The sequence below is a fragment of the Triturus cristatus genome, chromosome 9 (genome assembly GCF_964204655.1).
Source record: "Triturus cristatus chromosome 9, aTriCri1.1, whole genome shotgun sequence".
Lineage (NCBI taxonomy): Eukaryota > Metazoa > Chordata > Amphibia > Caudata > Salamandridae > Triturus > Triturus cristatus.
Window position 1 is genome coordinate 910,183,912 of NC_140592.1, and position 17,524 is coordinate 910,201,435.

Sequence of the window (17,524 nt, forward strand, 5' to 3'; positions counted from 1 at the left end):
ATAGATGAATTCAGTCAATTTTTGTTTATAGCCTTGTCTTCTTAGCATATATTAACAGGAATAACTTAAGGACATTTGCATTACCAATTTTGTGAATTCTCCAATAAGCTACTCAGTTTGTGGTACACTTCGTATTGGCCGTGTAACATGCTGTATCTCAAAGCAATTTTGTTAAAACGGCAACCCACGTGAGTATGTGATGTCTAACAAATCAGTTTGGTATGTCTGTGATTTATGGTTTTAAATCTTGGGGATTAGGTGAAGTGTGATAGCTAAATTGAACAAAAACATCTAAAATGTGTAATCCAATTGGCCAATATTTGATTTTTGAGTTGTTGCTTCCTTTGTCTTTTCTTCTTTATACAGAAGTGATGCATATTTGGGAATTACTTGAAGAATTCACATATAATATGGGGGTACAACGTGACTACCCACTTGCCCTTTTCTGAATTTACTGGAAGAATATGGAGCAAATAGTTGTTTGCTCTCATGACAGGTTTTTGAATTTTGTCATTGGAGTATTAAATATTTAGGAATTAGATTTCCCATAATTTACCCTTATCTCTGTCTGAAACTACTCTAAATCCTCCACCCCCCCACTTTTTCCTTTCTTTAAACCACCCCCTTTTCTTGATGTGATCACGCGTGACTGCCCATTAAAGAGGATCGTTGTCCTTCCAAAGTGCTTAACACAATTTTGGTAAGAGATTTATTAAGAATTATATATAATAACTTTTGTGGGTTTTCTCTGGGGTCTTTCTCTATTCACTTCTGTGCAGGCATTTAGGTGAAGGACTATTCAGGCATGAATATGAATGCAATACTTCATTTGCACATCAATTTTCTCAAGTACCACCCTCTTACTTTGGAGAATGACCGTTATGTCTTGTTTGGATCACAACACTTGGGTGCATTGCTATAGATATTGTTTTTTTGTGTGACATTTAAGTCATGAAATTCATAAATTGTCCGTGTACCTAATAATGTAATAAATTGTCAATTCGCACTGAATAAGCAATATGATAAATTCAGTTAAATCAGCTTTGCATACCTCAACATCAGGTAGAAAAATATCCATGTCCTCAGCAGCTTTGAAACTTTCTGGGAGACTGGGATGTGTTGAAGGACTGTAGTGATTTTGTACACATTGGCAAGGCAGTTGGGTTATAGGTTTGTAGCTTCATTTGTTTATGCCTACAGCGCACACAGCTTAATTTCCAGCAGCTACTTCATTGGTACAGTTTTGAAAAAGTACCAAGGCAGTATCATGTATGCTGGATGTTTCAGACAAAGAAGAGCTGTCTCCAAAATTAAAATTATCTAGAGCAGCAATTGTAAATCCTTTCCTGGAAAAGAGACTTGGAAGTGGTGTGCTGTCAGATTCACAAGATTTTACAGCATGGGATGCTCACAAGTTCCATTATAGCTTTTTGATACACCAATCCTATTCATTCAAGTGATCATCTCTCTACTTTTGCACTTGTCATAGATCGTGTGGGCAGTCATCATGCGTAGGGGAGTTTTCTTATTGTTGTGATGTAATTCATAAAACATGATTTGGAAAAGTCAGTACATAGAGGGAGGCAAGATGGTGATGTGACGCGGATCTCAGTGCTCACGCAACAGGTCCCTGACCAGTCATGCTGAGAGAACCCTGACAGCGCTGCTAGCACAACCACTGGATGTAAGCCGAGGATCGGCAACCACGTAATTGCGCTATGGCCCTGCAGGAAGCGCTTTTCTTCTCATGATGACCGGCGTTTGGAGAAATAATTATCGGACTGCCTAAACAACTACAACCCTAGCATAAACTGTTACCATCAAGAGCGCTCACATGGATCTCAGCGCCTCAACGCGTTACGCAGCCTGGACTTGCTATTCCTACATTGGCTGGACAGTTTTAAATCGTATTTTACTTAACTCATTCACCCCAATAAATAGACCGGACTGCAGTACTCGTGCATGTCATGCTGATCATTGCGAGACGATACAGCATCGGGACGTGGGGATGCAAGCCGCGGTCACTGCGGAAATGGCTCCTAAAGTTGCCGCTCCACCCACCTTATCGGCTGCTGCCCGTGCAAGGGCTGCAAGACAGGCCCAGCGCGAAGCATCAGAGCGCCGGGGGACGGACAAAGCAATGGCAGCAGTACAGGAGAAAGCCGATGCCTCCGTGCGGACCCAGAGAGCTGAGGCAGACTCTTCCAAGCCAGGAGCCGTGACCCGGAAGAAGGACACGCGAAAAGAAGCTGCAGGACCCTCGGTGGTAGATCTGTTGCGGAAAGGCTCCTGTACGCTTCCGGGCCAGGAGAAACAGCGACAGGTCTCGAATATTGACAGCAAGAACAGTTCTGCTCCAGGTCTCACAAGTGGCCCAGACCCCCAAACGACGAGAATAGGCAGCAAAACTATCGTAACAGAAGGTTTTCAGCTAGTGGAGAATGATTCAGGCAGCCCGATTCCATCTCAGCCACAGGTACAGTTACAGACAAACCCCGAGGTGAGCACATTACTTAGCACACACTCTAATACTGTGGCTTTTCTTGTTAACGAGTCGTCTCTTACAGCGGAGGGCGACCCTGGTCCAAGCAAGACTATTGATATAGATACAAGTTTAAGGTGTGGGTCGTTCAGTAAGCAAGCGCAGCTGCAGGATTGCTTCAGCGCAAGAGAACATAATCAGCCACGGCCGACAGTTAATGCAAAGATTGACTCTAATTCTGTTTTAAGGAAGGACCAGGAGATGTCCAAAACCAAGGGAGCTACATCAGCTCCAGGTAACTTTGGCGCTGCCAGCACTATCCACATAACCCACACTGACCTCGAGAAAGAAGCCCGCGATTTTTTTTCTTTCTCTGTTGAAGCAGAACTGGGGGCTGCGTGGGGTGACACATCAGCCTCATATCTGTCTGATGAATCCGATAGCGCAACAGACGCAGGAGCAGAGCCTCTTACTGTCAAACTAAAGCAAAAAATCCTCAACAAGCGGGGAAATAAATCTCATGGGACGGCTCTACACTGGGACCATACTCACACCGAGCAGCTAACTCCAACAATTTCAATTGCCCCAAACACCCCAGCGCCTGCATCTATAGACACTGTCTTACAGGCGATACCCTCACACCGCGAAGAGACTTCAGAGGATGGGCGGAGGGCACAAGCAGCTCTTCGTAAGGTACAAGGTGTGGTGAGGAAACTGGTCAAAACGTGTAGCTCTTTTGGGGATCGACTGACCGAGATGGAGTCCAGAACCCTGGCTAATGAAGTCGAAGTTGCTGCAATCCAAGAGCAAGTGGAGTCAAATGAGTTACAGATAGGGGACATCAGATGGAAATTGGAGGACTTTGAAAATCGTCAGCGCAGGAACAACTTGCGGATATTAGGGATACCCGAGAAATCTGAGGGGGAGGACATCCGTTCATTTATGGTTAACATCCTCCGAGACTCTTTGCCGGAGCTCTCTAACTGGAACTGGGACATTGAAGTCCAACGAACACATCGTATGCCTCTCACTCAAAAAATCCCCGATAAACCTGGAGCATACCCGAGGGCTATTTTAGTCTACTTTGGCAATTTCTTGCTCAGACAGGCAGTGTTTGAAAAGGCAAGGCCTGACGCTAAACGTACCTCCAAAGATATTACATACTTTTCACGTCCGGACTTTTGCCATACTACCGTGGAAAGAAGATGGAGGCTGCGCAAGCTTATAAAACCCTTTCAAGACAAGAAGCCAATAGTGTATCTCAATAACCCAGCACGGCTCAAGGTTATCTATGGGGGGCAGACAAACGTTTTTGTCTCAGAGATAGCTGCGCAAGAATATCTAGACAGCTTAAAATAACCTTACAGAAGGCAGGGTGTGGCTGAGTGCGTTTGTGTAATATAAACGTATGTTAGTATAATGTGGGGTCGGCGGTTCTCGAAAAGTTGTCTAGAATAGTGCGATGTGTGGGTTAACATCCAGTTAGCTATTTTTGTAGTTGTTTTGTATGACAGATAACACAACCACTAAAACAAGCACTACTGATTCAGAACCTCACTTCATAAGAATCAATTTTTCTCATTTGTAGTTCTTGTCAAAAAGGGGGGGGGGTAATAAAAGAGCGGGAAAAAAAATATTTATAAACTGGAAAAAAAAATCATTTTTCAAAAGGGGGAGACAGAAATTTAAACCCCCCCCCGGGTATGAAGAAGGAAGAAGAGGGATAAAAAAAAAAGGTCGGGGGAAAGAGAAAAAAAAGGGGAAAAAAGGGAAAGGGGGAAAAAAAGGGTTCTTTATTCTCTCACCTGGCTTACTGGTTGGGACCTGACAGCGTGATGCACCTTCATCACATTTAGACTCTAATGGAGTCTTGTTGCCTTATTTTGGGAGCAGGGGAGGGGGGAAGGGTTGGGTCAAGAAGGGGGTGGTTGGGCGGGAAAGGGAACAAAATTAATAAAATGCAGACAACTCCATATAAAAGAATCCAAACTAAAAAGATAAGTCATAAAACATCTCGGTACTATAGGGCAAACATAGATGTCAGTATCAGCAAAGGATCAAACCACTCAGTTCCATGGGGAGGATAAGTATATGTAGTTGGAATATAGCAGGGCTACACGACAGAGGTAAGCGAGGGCGGTTGTCCGAGATAATTAAACGAAATTCCCTAGATATTGTATGTCTTCAAGAAACTCATCTACCCTGGGCAAAGCGAAGCCTACTCAAAATCCAGGGGTACAACGTATTGGCAACCACAACCCAAACAACAAATATCCGGGGGTGGCCATATTAGGTAAGAGCTATATAGGAATGCCCATACGCCAAGCACTGGATCAACATGGTAGATGGGTAATCGTGGAGCTTGCCTTAGGGATAACCATTTGCTCTGTCTATGGTTCAAACCTAGACGATCCATCTATGTTCGAAAGCCTAGAAGTGGAGCTGGCGGGCTGGCCTGGTCCTCTAATCTTTGTCGGAGACTTTAATATCACACTTGATTCTATCTGTAATAGTCAAGGCAAGCATAGGTATTACGGTCGAAAACCTAGAGTATTTAGAGCTATTAATTCACTTCTTATTAGCCATAACTTAGCCGATATCTGGCCCCTTAAACATCAAGGGGATCCGGGGTATATATTTTTTTCAAATCCTCACAATAAATACAGCAGAATCGACTATATTTTTACCACCAGAAATATCTCCGATTCAGCAACGATTATAAAACATCCAAAGCTAATCTCAGACCATAATGCCCTAGCTCTCACCATCAATATAACAAGCACTGCTAGGAAACCATCAGTTTGGACCTTCGATAGGAAACTATTGGTTAGTAGTGAGTATATTAATTTTATTAGGAATTGGGCTCAGTGTAATTTCGACATCAACCGCTACATTGCTCCTAGAAACGTTGTATGGGATTGTTTTAAAGCTGTGCTCAGTGGGGAAACCCTTAGCTATGTAGCCAGGATCAAGAAACAGCAGACCTCTGAGTTCATTAAGAAGTTAGGGGAACTAGCTAGTTTAGAAGCTGCGCATACCACATCGCCTGAACAAAAAACAGATGGATCAAATCTGCTTCACCAGATTTTAATTCTAAAAACTGACTTAAACAAGGAAATAACAAAGAAGTCTGCGGGAACTTTCACAACCCACCAAATAAATCTCTATGAGAATGGAGAAAAAGTCGGCAAACAATTGGCTTTACGAACAAGACAAAGGGCCTCCCAAAACACAATTTCTTCTATTAAGTCAAACGGTCACGATTACACACAAACAAAAGACATAGTTGATATATTTCAACGTGACTATCAGAGCCTATATCAGAATGATATTGCATATAGCAGGGAGGAAATAAATACATTTTTAAGCGACTTTGTAACTTGCTCAGATAGCAGGCTAGATAACATCATTAAAAATAATTTGGAGAAAGAAATATCACTAACTGAGATCGAACTCGCCCTTGCAGAACTAGCTTCGGGGAAAGCAGCAGGCCCCGAGAAGCTGCCCTTGGAGCTATATAGAGTCCTAGGTAAAGTAATATTACCATTGTTATTAGACCTATTTCTTGGAATACAGTGGAATGGAAACACATCTGCATCTTGGCAGGATACCAACATTATTATCATTGCCAAAAAAGGAAAACCCATAGATTCTCCATCTTCTTATCGCCCAATCTCACTGATTAACTCAGACTCAAAACTATACTCAAAAATACTTGCAAATCGGCTAAGGGAGGTTATTGCGCATCTGGTCACCCCATGGCAACACGGTTTCATCCCAGGGAAGGGTACTACAGATCACACTCGCAGAGTAATAGCATTATTCAATATCATTGCAACGACAAACGGCCAGATGTCAATGATTCTCCTAGATGCCGAGAAGGCATTTGACAGAGTGTCATGGGAATTCATGTGGGCTATACTAGAGGATTATAACTTTGGGCATAGTTTTATTAAATCAACTAAGGCTATGTATTTTGATCCAAGAGCTAAGCTTCAGATTATGGGATGCAAATCAAATACTATCAAAATCTCGAGAGGAACAAGGCAGGGCTGCCAGTGCTCCCCGTTTCTATTTGCCATATACATCAATCCTCTGATACTTAAAATCTTAGAGAACATCAGAATTAAACCAGTGGTGACAGGACTATTTGAAACTAAAGTCTTAGCCTACGCAGATGACGTCGCAGTTGTAACACCTGACCCTGAGATATCCATAACTGAGATTGAGGCAATTACACAGCAGTTCGGTGCCTATTCAGGATACTCCCTGAACAAAAATAAAACTATCATATTATGTACAGAAAATACACAGTTTGTGGATGTCAGACGGACCGAATTGGCAACCTATTTAGGGGTTCGTATATCCGCTACAGTTTAAAATATTACCAAAGTTAATTATGAACCCCTTATTAACTCAATTAAACAAGATCTAACATGGGTGAATAGCTTGCAGTTATCTATCATAGGGAGAGGGAACTTTATTAAAATGACTATCTTTCCTAAAATATTGTATTTATTTCGTGCAATCCCTTTGCTAGTCGAAGACAAATTTATTAAAATTTTGGACTCTCAGTTCTCTAAATTTGTCTGGCAAAACGGCAAGATTAGGAGATCGCTCAAATATTTATCTCTCCCACCTGACAGAGGGGGGCTCGCAATCCCTCAGCTACTTCTATATTTTTGGGCGGCCTTCCTACAACAACTCGCCCCAATGGTTAATTCAGTAGCTAATAGGAAAGAGTCCTACGTACCGTCCGTATACGAGCTAGCCCTTGGTCACAATACTAGAGGACTATTCTTAAGACAACTTGAGCCCAGTTATTTAAAAAAAAGTTAAGTTCAAAATTGTTATTGGGGCCTGGAAAGTCTGGCAAAAAATCACAAAATGTATGAATATTCCTAGGCTAAGTCGCTGTACTCCACTCTGGCACTCCTGTTTGCTACCGCAAAGTTTAAATGACGCTATCTCTGCCAGGTGGGAGAGACAGGGAATTATTTCCCTTTTTGATTTTTAAGGTACAGACATGAAGGCTAGCTTTACTACTCTCCAAAATCAGTTCAATATACCCGAGACTGACTATTTAAACTACCTTCAAATAAGATGAAGTATAAATTCCCAGCTCCCTAACATAAGCTGGATAAGAAGCTCTCTTATTGAAGCTACCATCAGGCCCTCCTCTAGAATTGGCACAATTTATAAGTTCCTCCACGAAAATTCACCAGATGATATAGTACAGACTGAACTACTATGGATAAACAGGCTTGTTAACTCAGATATAGACATTGATAAGGTTTGGGCCCTGTCATCGAAATTATTACTTTCCACTAATCTAAAATCGCAAATGTATAAAACTGTTTACAACCTCTACTTCACTCCAGCTAAATTATATTTATGGGGTAGAAGAAGTAATGATCAATGCCCCAGGTGTAATTATGGACCCGCCACGCTACTACATATGTTTTACTATTGTAATAAGCTGACACTACTAAAAAAAAGGATATGGGAATTTTGGGGGGAGATTTTTGGGCGTAAATTGCCCGAGTCGCCCACTATTTATATGCTAGGATATGATGGTACGTTAAATTTGAACTCTAGCGAGGAAGCTATTCTTTTTATTGGAACCGCGGTATATAGAATTATTCTTGCTGCATTATGGAAAAATTGTGATCCCCCAAGTTTTTAAATGTGGCTAACCAGATTCCTGAGTGTCCATAACTATGAGTTAGCAATTTATGCCACCAGGGGCCCGAAGTCTAAAAAAAGAGGCGAAAAGATTTGGTCCCATGTTACAGCTTGGAGCACTGCAGCTGTCTCAAATTAATGTATAAAACCCGTATTAATATGTTTTTATATGGCAATAACCATTACTGTACTATTTGGCTTCCGCATGAATTCCTACGTTTGCATCTTATGTTTACAGCTTTTAGTATTATAGCTTTTTTTCCATTGTGATTTGCAGAACTTTAGTCCATATGGCGTATATATGACAATAGGTATTATTGTATTATCTGGTCTTTGTATTTTCCTTCATAATATTTAACTTTTGTTATTTATGATTTTATTGTTTGCTTTTTTTCTCTCTTTGGAGTTGTATACAAAAAATAAATATAAAAAAAAAAAAAGAGGAAAGGTCAGTACATTTGCATAGCATATGACTGTTGGTTCAAAGGATTGTCTTCTACTTCTTCGCTTTTATTTCAAAGCCATCATCAATGTTGTTGGGTTCTGTTCAGACCTTAAGTTTGTAACAGTTTTGCTTTGCTGATAGTAAACAATGTTGTAAAAACTGTCAAGACAACCTCAGGCATTCTTGTTGATGCCCATGATTTCCGGAGCTCTGGGCATCACAAAGTTTTTCATTAAGTCCAAAATCTAAATCTCGCAGGACATTTCTTTACTTTTTACTGCATCCTGTGATATTATTTTGGCACCAAGAACTTCAGGAGTCAAATTCAAATTCAAATAATCTTTATTCGGATATTAAAAATAACCATAAAAGATACATGTTATAATCAGTCCCACTTCCATTAAAAATTCAGACCAATATACACATTTCACATTAAAACAATGATAATAAAAAACCCAGCAATATGAAAGCTAAAACCGGGACAATACTATACAGTGTTCAACTCATTTGACCATGTAGGGTTACCCCCATGGCGTTGGAGGAGAGATCATGAAATACACAAATCTCGCTGCAAAATTTGCTGGACCAATCTAAATAAGAATCTTTGAATCCTTCCACCCTTTGCTTAGATCAACATAGTTAATCCTCTCCTCTGGTCTTTCTTAGTTTAACTGCCAATCGTAAAAATTGTACTGTGCTAAATAGGGTGAAAGGGTCAGAGGCGAGTTTGAGAAATAAAAGGGCCACTTTAGCCTGTCTTATTTTGGAACGTCTTAAGATTGTTTTTAAGAACAGAGACCTTGGGTGAGCATAGAAAGGGCAAATTAGGACGAAGTGGAGGGTATCTTGCGGAGATCTAAGATCGCAGCCGCAACACCCTTTTGATCTTGCATCATGTGCAAAACCCGCTGGGACTGACAGGATATGATGCAAAAGATTTAATCTAAATCTGGTCATTAAAAATCTGTCCTGTCTGTTGTTCATATTGGAAAGATAGAATTCCATACCCGGGCTTGCTTTTGTATGCTGATATGACCTTACTGTGATTTTCCGCCCTTCTCTGTCCTCTCTAGCCCCAGCTGAATACCGCATAAAATCTGCCTTATTACGCCCTTGTCTCTGCTAACTAGTGTGCAAGGTTCATTAAAAAAGTTTTCATGGCCCAGACTAGTCAAGACGTCCCTTACGTATTTGAGCCAGGGTATTTGGGACCCCTTATCCCCTCTCATGCAATCCTCTAGAATTAGTCTGCTTAGACTTGCCTCTGGATTTGTCCAGATTTTTATCCAGCACATAATGGGTTTGAGGCAAGCCTTCTCGCTGAGATAGGTAATACCCAGCTCCTCGTGAACAATGAAGGAGGGTGTACATTTTGGCACTTGCAGAAGCCTTTTTAAGAATTTATTTTCTTCCAGTTGGATTTTTTCCACGTCTGTGAAGCCCCACACCTCACTCCCATACAGGGTCTTTGCACAACATACCGAACTATATAATTGTGCTATTTCATTGGGTGACCAGCGGCCCAGTCTGGTCGCATAGTTCATAATCGACCCCACCGCGCTAGGGTGTTGGCTGCATTTGTGCCTTACTAATGGCTTAAAATTGAGATCTTTATCAAATACGATCCCCAGATAGTTAAAGGATTTAACTTTTTCAAGTTTATGAGCTCCTATTGTGAAACTGTAGTTCTTAGATGGCGTTTTGCCCACTTCCATAATATATGATTTTGAGAGGTTGGGCACTAAATCTAAGTCCGCCATAAACCTAACAAATCCACTAATGAGAACCTGTAAACTCCTTCCCGTGCGTGCCAAGAGGACCGCATCGTCTGCATATAGGAGGACTGGTATACTTCTCCTCCCAATGCAGGGGCAGTCTGCCTCCAGTGCTCCAAGCGCCTTGTCTAGCCCATTTATGTAAAGCGTGAACAGAAAGGGCGCAAGGATACAACCTTGCCGCACCCCACCTTGCCGAAGTCTTCCGTGAGGTCCCCATCATCAGTGAATCTTACCCGTGATGTTGTGTTGTAATGAAGCATTTGTAAAACTTGTATCAGTCCTGGATCTACGCCTATGGCTCCCAAGGTTTCCCACAGCTTTCTTCTGTTGACGAAGTCGAAAGCTGCTGAAAGGTCCATAAATGCCAAATACACGGTACCTTCCCTAGCCTGAGTGTATTTGGCCACCAAGTGATAAAGATTAAGGCATTGATCTGTCGTCGAGCGCACATTTCGGAACCCGTACTGGACATCTGTGATAATGTTATTTTCATCAGCCCAGTCCATTACGCGATTTAAAATTACTCTCCCCAAGACTTTCGCCGTGACATCTATAAGGGATATTGGGCGGTAGCATTGCAGGTCATTTCTGATTCCCTTTTTAAAAATTGGCACAATAACGGCAGTGGACCAAGATCTTGGCAAGCCTACCTCGATAGCTGTGTTAAATACCCTGATCAGTATGGGAGCCCAGAGGTCTGCTTGACTTTTGAATAGATCTGGGGGAATCCCATCAGGCCCTGGCGCCTTTCTCAATACCAGGCCATCTATTCCTAGCTTAACTTCAGCTACCGTAATAGGTATCCAATCACCAGCGGGGAGTCCTGTGTCTAAAGTTGGCTGCTCCTCTAGTTTGCCCCGGTTATATAAACTTGTGAAGTGCGCCACCCATGCTTCTGGCAGAATGTGGGACGCCAATTGTGGTTTATTTGGGGATTGAAAACACGGGTCGTTTATTACCCTCCAGAAGCTGTTCATATCGTGGCGCTCCGCCGCCTCTCTCAGTGCCTCCCAAGCCTGGGATTATAGGGAAATTTTCCGCAATTTGATCGCCTTTTTGTACCGAGTCCTACAGGCGACGATCGTTCCTCTATCCTTTGGGACTGTTTTGAGGGCCTGCTTCAGGTTCCTGTGAGCCCTTGAGCATTCCTTGTCAAACCATCTGGGGCAAAAGTCAACCTGAGTGTTTGTTTTGCTCCTCAGAAGGCTATCAATATGCTGGGCAGTGCCCTCAAATGCTGCGATCAAGTCGCTCCCCTCTACCATGGGGTCCAGACACCTCCAGGTCTGGCTGTCAATATTTGCAAGGAGCGCTCTGTGGAGTACTATCCCATCAATCTTACTCCATTTAATTCTCCTGCCCTGGTCCTTTGCCTTATATTGACCCACGGTGGCCCTTTTATCCGCTTTAGTGGTAAAATCAATGTCCCTTATTGTCAGTACCAACGGATTGTGGTCACTGAAGGTGCTAGGTACTATCTTAAAATGGCTAACCCTACCAATTAGTACATTTGATACAAAGATATAATCGATGATTGAATCACATCCCCGTCCCTTAAAGGAGGGAATTATTGTGTTAGGTGACCCACAATCGATCAGATCCATTGTGTGGGTTAAGGCAAACTTGCCCAAGATTGTACTTAGTGCCATGCCCTCTTTAGAGTGCTCTGTATGCCATCCCTTGATAGAGGGGCAGGCATCCCAAATTCCTCCTTCCCATTTCAAATAGGGGCACTGGTGGCTGTTAAAATCCCCCATAAGGATCAACTGGGTACTTGAATCCCCTGTATCGTGTAGGCCCATCAGTCTCTCCTCCAGCTCGGCCAAATTTAACATAGATTGTCCCGCGTTATAAAAATTTATAAAAATGAGCTTTAAGCCCTTTTTAGAATATCTTATGCCCTGGAGACAGCCCAAGTCCCACCCCAAATCTTGCCAACTCCCTTGCAGCGTCAGTGCCACATACGTTATTAAGCCACCCTTGGCTCGGCCCATTGGTGATTTACGGGCCGGAACGAAGAACATTTTATATCCCTCCAAAAATGACGCAGTGTTGTCCGTCTCCCAAGTTTCCTGGAGACAGATGACTTGGAATTTTTTAATGAAATCTTGCCATTCTATGTTTGGGATTTTAGTTACAAGTCCTGCAATATTCCAGGAAGTAATCCTCAACTCCTTGGGGGTTAGATCAAGGACACTAGTCCCTCCCCTCGTCTTCCTTGAAGGGAAGCACATCTCTGAACAAGTTACTTTCAGAGATGTATCTTCCACATCCCTCTCGTACCCTACGGGTATACCAACTTTTAATTCCTGATCGTGTGCCCCTAATGGGCTTGTATCTCCAGAATTCCGTTGAGTATCATGTTCTCTCTCAGTCTCACTACTCCCTATTCTCATCAGTCAGTCTTGTTCATCCAGGGCAGAAATGCTAGAGAGAGGGGCGAATCTATTTGGTGCTAAGCCAGTGGTGTCCTCCCTGCCTTTCTTGGTAATCCCTGGCCACTGCGAACTCTGCCCAAACTCAAGGGCGCTATCCCTGTAAAAAAAATACAGGGGAAGCATCCTTATGCAAGACCCACTCACGCCCTACCCATGCCGGTTATCGAGCAAGTTTTTAACTAACTCAGGGTGCCTAAAATTTACGATGACACAATCACCTGCACATTTTTTCCCACTACCCCCAATCCAAGCCACCCTCCTAGCATAAGGATGTGTCTATGGTGGAATCTCCTTACTGGTGTGTTGTTATGTATCCAGTGCGAGGCCTTATTTATCAGTGTGCTGGTCGATTCTTCACTGTCTTTACTTAGTCCTGGTACGCCTACTAACACTATTGAGTAAGGGCAGGAGGCCGGGGGTAAGTCTAGTGTCTGAAGACCTGGGGTGCTCTGGACACAGTCCGTACTACTGTTCTTAAAAGTCTTCTTAGGCTCCTTCTGTCCCAAGCGGCTATCCCTAGGATCATATGGGGTTCGTAGATTACCCGAGGCCTTACCGCAGAGATCCCTGTTACTGGTCTTTTCTGGCTCCAGAGTTATCTCTCTGTGCTCTCTGGGGTCGGGGTCAATATTAATTACATCCTCTCTCCTGCCGACAACCACTGCGGACCCCTCCTCCCTCCCCTGTGGGGTATTCCCGGTTGGCTGTCCCCTTTTATTATCAGCCAGACTGCTTATTTTCCCTTCCATATTGGAGATTTTAGTCATTACTGGACCCAGATATTGAAGGAAAAGCTGTTCCATTTTCTTTTCCCAACGATGAGATGATTTCTTGAAGCCCATCCGCCCCTCTTACACTATGACAGGTTGGGCATCCTGTAATCTCAAGGTTCTTGCTAGTACCTTTGTTGGGCTTTGTCGGCCCTTTTTGACTAGGTTTTCTGGCACGAGTTGATGGATGCGATTCACCCGACTCTGAAAGCCCCGCCAAAATGTAAGATCTTTTGGAGCGTGTAACTACTTCTCTGCTGGGGCTCCGTATGGGGTCTGCATCCGTTATTCCTGATTGGGCACTAGACCACCCCCCCTTGAGTAATCGCCTTGCGATATTCTCTGTTGGGTAACCACCTGAATATCGACCGTACTGTGCATTCCCTTTGCTGCATTTTGATTATGCGAGGACAACCCAGTTGAGCCTACTATCTTGGGGTCCCCCTGTGGGCTTGAGTCAGCTGATGTCAATACATCAGTAATGTCAGGCTGGGTCGTGTGAGTTAAAGTGGGTTGAGTTAAATGAGCCTCTCCACAGGGCGTGGGACAAGAGGCTATATTGCCCAGGGAAGATCGCTTCTTAGCTATTAGAGAGTCCAGTGATAGTCGCTGCTCGGTCAGTTGGATCTCATGTGCTAACAGCGACTCAGCTCTTATGATGAAGGCGTCAAGGGTACCCTTTACCCCTCCCTCAGCCCTAGACTGGGAGTTCTTAGGTTTAACCATATTCAGGCTGTTCGGTGTTAGGTATCCCTATTGTGAACCCCGTCCTTTTGTGTGCGCTAAAATAGAAAGATCACAGTGCCAAAAACAGATCAGACTTTACACACAACAACACTTTTTGGGCAATCTACCCCAATGCGATATACGTTATGCCGGGGATGTCATATATGCAGCTTATTTTAGAGTCACCTGAGTTGCAGCACGGGAAACGTGACCCCTAGCATCCAAGCATATACGTTGGGATGTTCACAAGGCGGCTAAGTCCATAGACGGGCAGAAAGGACGTGGCCCAGCCCGGCCTCCTTTGGCCCCTGACGGCCTCAGACGGCCCGCCCTTTGCCCAGGCTTAGCCCGGCACCGCCTGCGCGCGTCCCACGAGGCGGCATTCCTGTGACTGAGAAATACGCAACATACTTAGAGGGAGTGGCCTCTGCTACTTGTTGCACCCCGCTGGCTCCTGGGGGCTTGAGTCCACTGAAAGGAAGGTGGCAGACCAACTCGGACCGGCAAAGTGCTCACGAAGCGTCTCCCGCGAAGCGGGAGGCACGAGCGGTAGAAGTAGCCCTCAGAATGTGGCTTCTGGCAGAATGTGGGACGCCAATTGTGGTTTATTTGGGGATTGAAAACACGGGTCGTTTATTACCCTCCAGAAGCTGTTCATATCGTGGCGCTCCGCCTCCTCTTTCAGTGACTCCCAAGCCTGGGATTGTAGGGAAATTTTCCGCAATTTGATCGCCTTTTTGTACCGAGTCCTACAGGCGACGATCGTTCCTCTATCCTTTGGGACTGTTTTGAGGGCCTGCTTCAGGTTCCTGTGAGCCCTTGAGCATTCCTTGTCAAACCATCTGGGGCAAAAGTCGACCTGAGTGTTTGTTTTGCTCCTCAGAAGGCTATCAATATGCTGGGCGGTGCCCTCAAACGCTGCGATCAAGTCGCTCCCCTCTACCATGGGGTCCAGACACCTCCAGGTCTGGCTGTCAATATTTGCAAGGAGCGCTCTGTGAAGTACTATCCCATCAATCTTACTCCATTTAATTCTCCTGCCCTGGTCCTTTGCCTTATATTGACCCACGGTGGCCCTTTTATCCGCTTTAGTGGTAAAATCAATGTCCCTTATTGTCAGTACCATCGAATTGTGGTCACTGAAGGCGCTAGATACTATCTTAAAATGGCTAACCCTACCAATTCGTGCATTTGATACAAAGATATAATCGATGATTGAATCACATCCCCGTCCTTTAAAGGAGGGAATTATTGTGTTAGGTGACCCACCATCGATCAGATCCATTGTGTGGGTTAAGGCAAACTTGCCCAAGATTGTACTTAGTGCCATGCCCTCTCTAGAGTGCTCTGTATGCCATCCCTTGATAGAGGGGCAGGCATCCCAAATTCCTCCTTCCCATTTCAAATAGGGGCACTGGTGGCTGTTAAAATCCCCCATAAGGTTCAACTGGGTACTTGAATCCCCTGTATCATGTAGGCCCATCAGTCTTTCCTCCAGCTCGGCCAAATGTAACATAGATTGTCCCGCGTTGTAAAAATTTATAAAAATGAGCTTTAAGCCCTTTTTAGAATATCTTATGCCCTGGAGACAGCCCAAGTCCCACCCCAAATCTTGCCAACTCCCTTGCAGCGTCAGTGCCACATACGTTATTAAGCCACCCTTGGCTCGGCCCATTGGTGATTTATGGGCCGGAACGAAGAACATTTTATATCCCTCCAAAAATGACGCAGTGTTGTCCGTCTCCCAAGTTTCCTGGAGACAGATGACTTGGAATTTTTTAATGAAATCTTGCCATTCTATGTTTGGGATTTTAGTTACAAGTCCTGCAATATTCCAGGAAGTCATCCTCAACTCCTTGGGGGTTAGATCAAGGCCACTAGTCCCTCCCCTCGTCTTCCTTGAAGGGAAGCACATCTCTGAACAAGTTACTTTCAGAGATGTATCTTCCACATCCCTCTCGTACCCTACGGGTATACCAATTTTTAATTCCTGATCGTGTGCCCCTAATGGGCTTGTATCTCCATAATTCCGTTGGGTATCATGTTCTCTCTCAGTCTCACTACTCCCTATTCTCATCAGTCAGTCTTGTTCATCCAGGGCAGAAATGCTAGAGAGAGGGGCGAATCTATTTGATGCTAAGCCAGTGGTGTCCTCCCTGCCTTTCTTGGTAATCCTGGCCACTGCGAACTCTGCCCAAACTCAAGGGCGCTATCGCTGTAAAACAAATACAGGGGAAGCATCCTTATGCAAGACCCACTCACGCCCTACCCATGCCAGTTATCGAGCAAGTTTTTAACTAACTCAGGGTGCCTAAAATTTACGATGACACAATCACCTGCACATTTTTTCCCACTACCCCCAATCCAAGCCACCCTCCTAGCCATAAGGATGTGTCTATGGTGGAATCTCCTTACTGGTGTGTTGTTATGTATCCAGTGCGAGGCCTTATTTATCAGTGTGCTGGTCGATTCTTCACTGTCTTTACTTAGTCCTTGTACGCCTACTAACACTATTGAGTAAGGGCAGGAGGCCGGGGGTAAGTCTAGTGTCTGAAGACCTGGGGTGCTCTGGACACAGTCCGTACTATTGTTCTTAAAAGTCTTCTTAGGCTCCTTCTGTCCCAAGCGGCTATCCCTAGGATCATATGGGGTTCGTAGATTACCCGAGGCCTTACCGCAGAGATCCCTGTTACTGGTCTTTTCTGGCTCCAGGGTTATCTCTCTGTGCTCTCTGGGGTCGGGGTCAATATTAATTACATCCTCTCTCCTGCCGACAACCACTGCGGACCCCTCCTCCCTCCCCTGTGGGTTATTCCCGGTTGGCTGTCCCCTTTTATTATCAGCCAGACTGCTTATTTTCCCTTCCATATTGGAGATTTTAGTCATTACTGGACCCAGATATTGAAGGAAAAGCTGTTCCATTTTTTTGCCCAACGATGAGATGATTTCTTGAAGCCCATCCGCCCCTCTTACACTATGACAGGTTGGGCATCCTGTAAACTCAAGGTTCTTGCTAGTACCTTTGTTGGACTTTGTCGGCCCTTTTCGACTAGGTTTTCTGGCACGAGTTGATGGGTGCGATTCACCCGACTCTGAAAGCCCCATCAAAATTTAAGATCTTTTGGAGCGTGTAACTACTTCTCTGCTGGGGCTCCGTATGGGGTCTGCATCCGTTATTCCTGATTGGGCACTAGACCCCC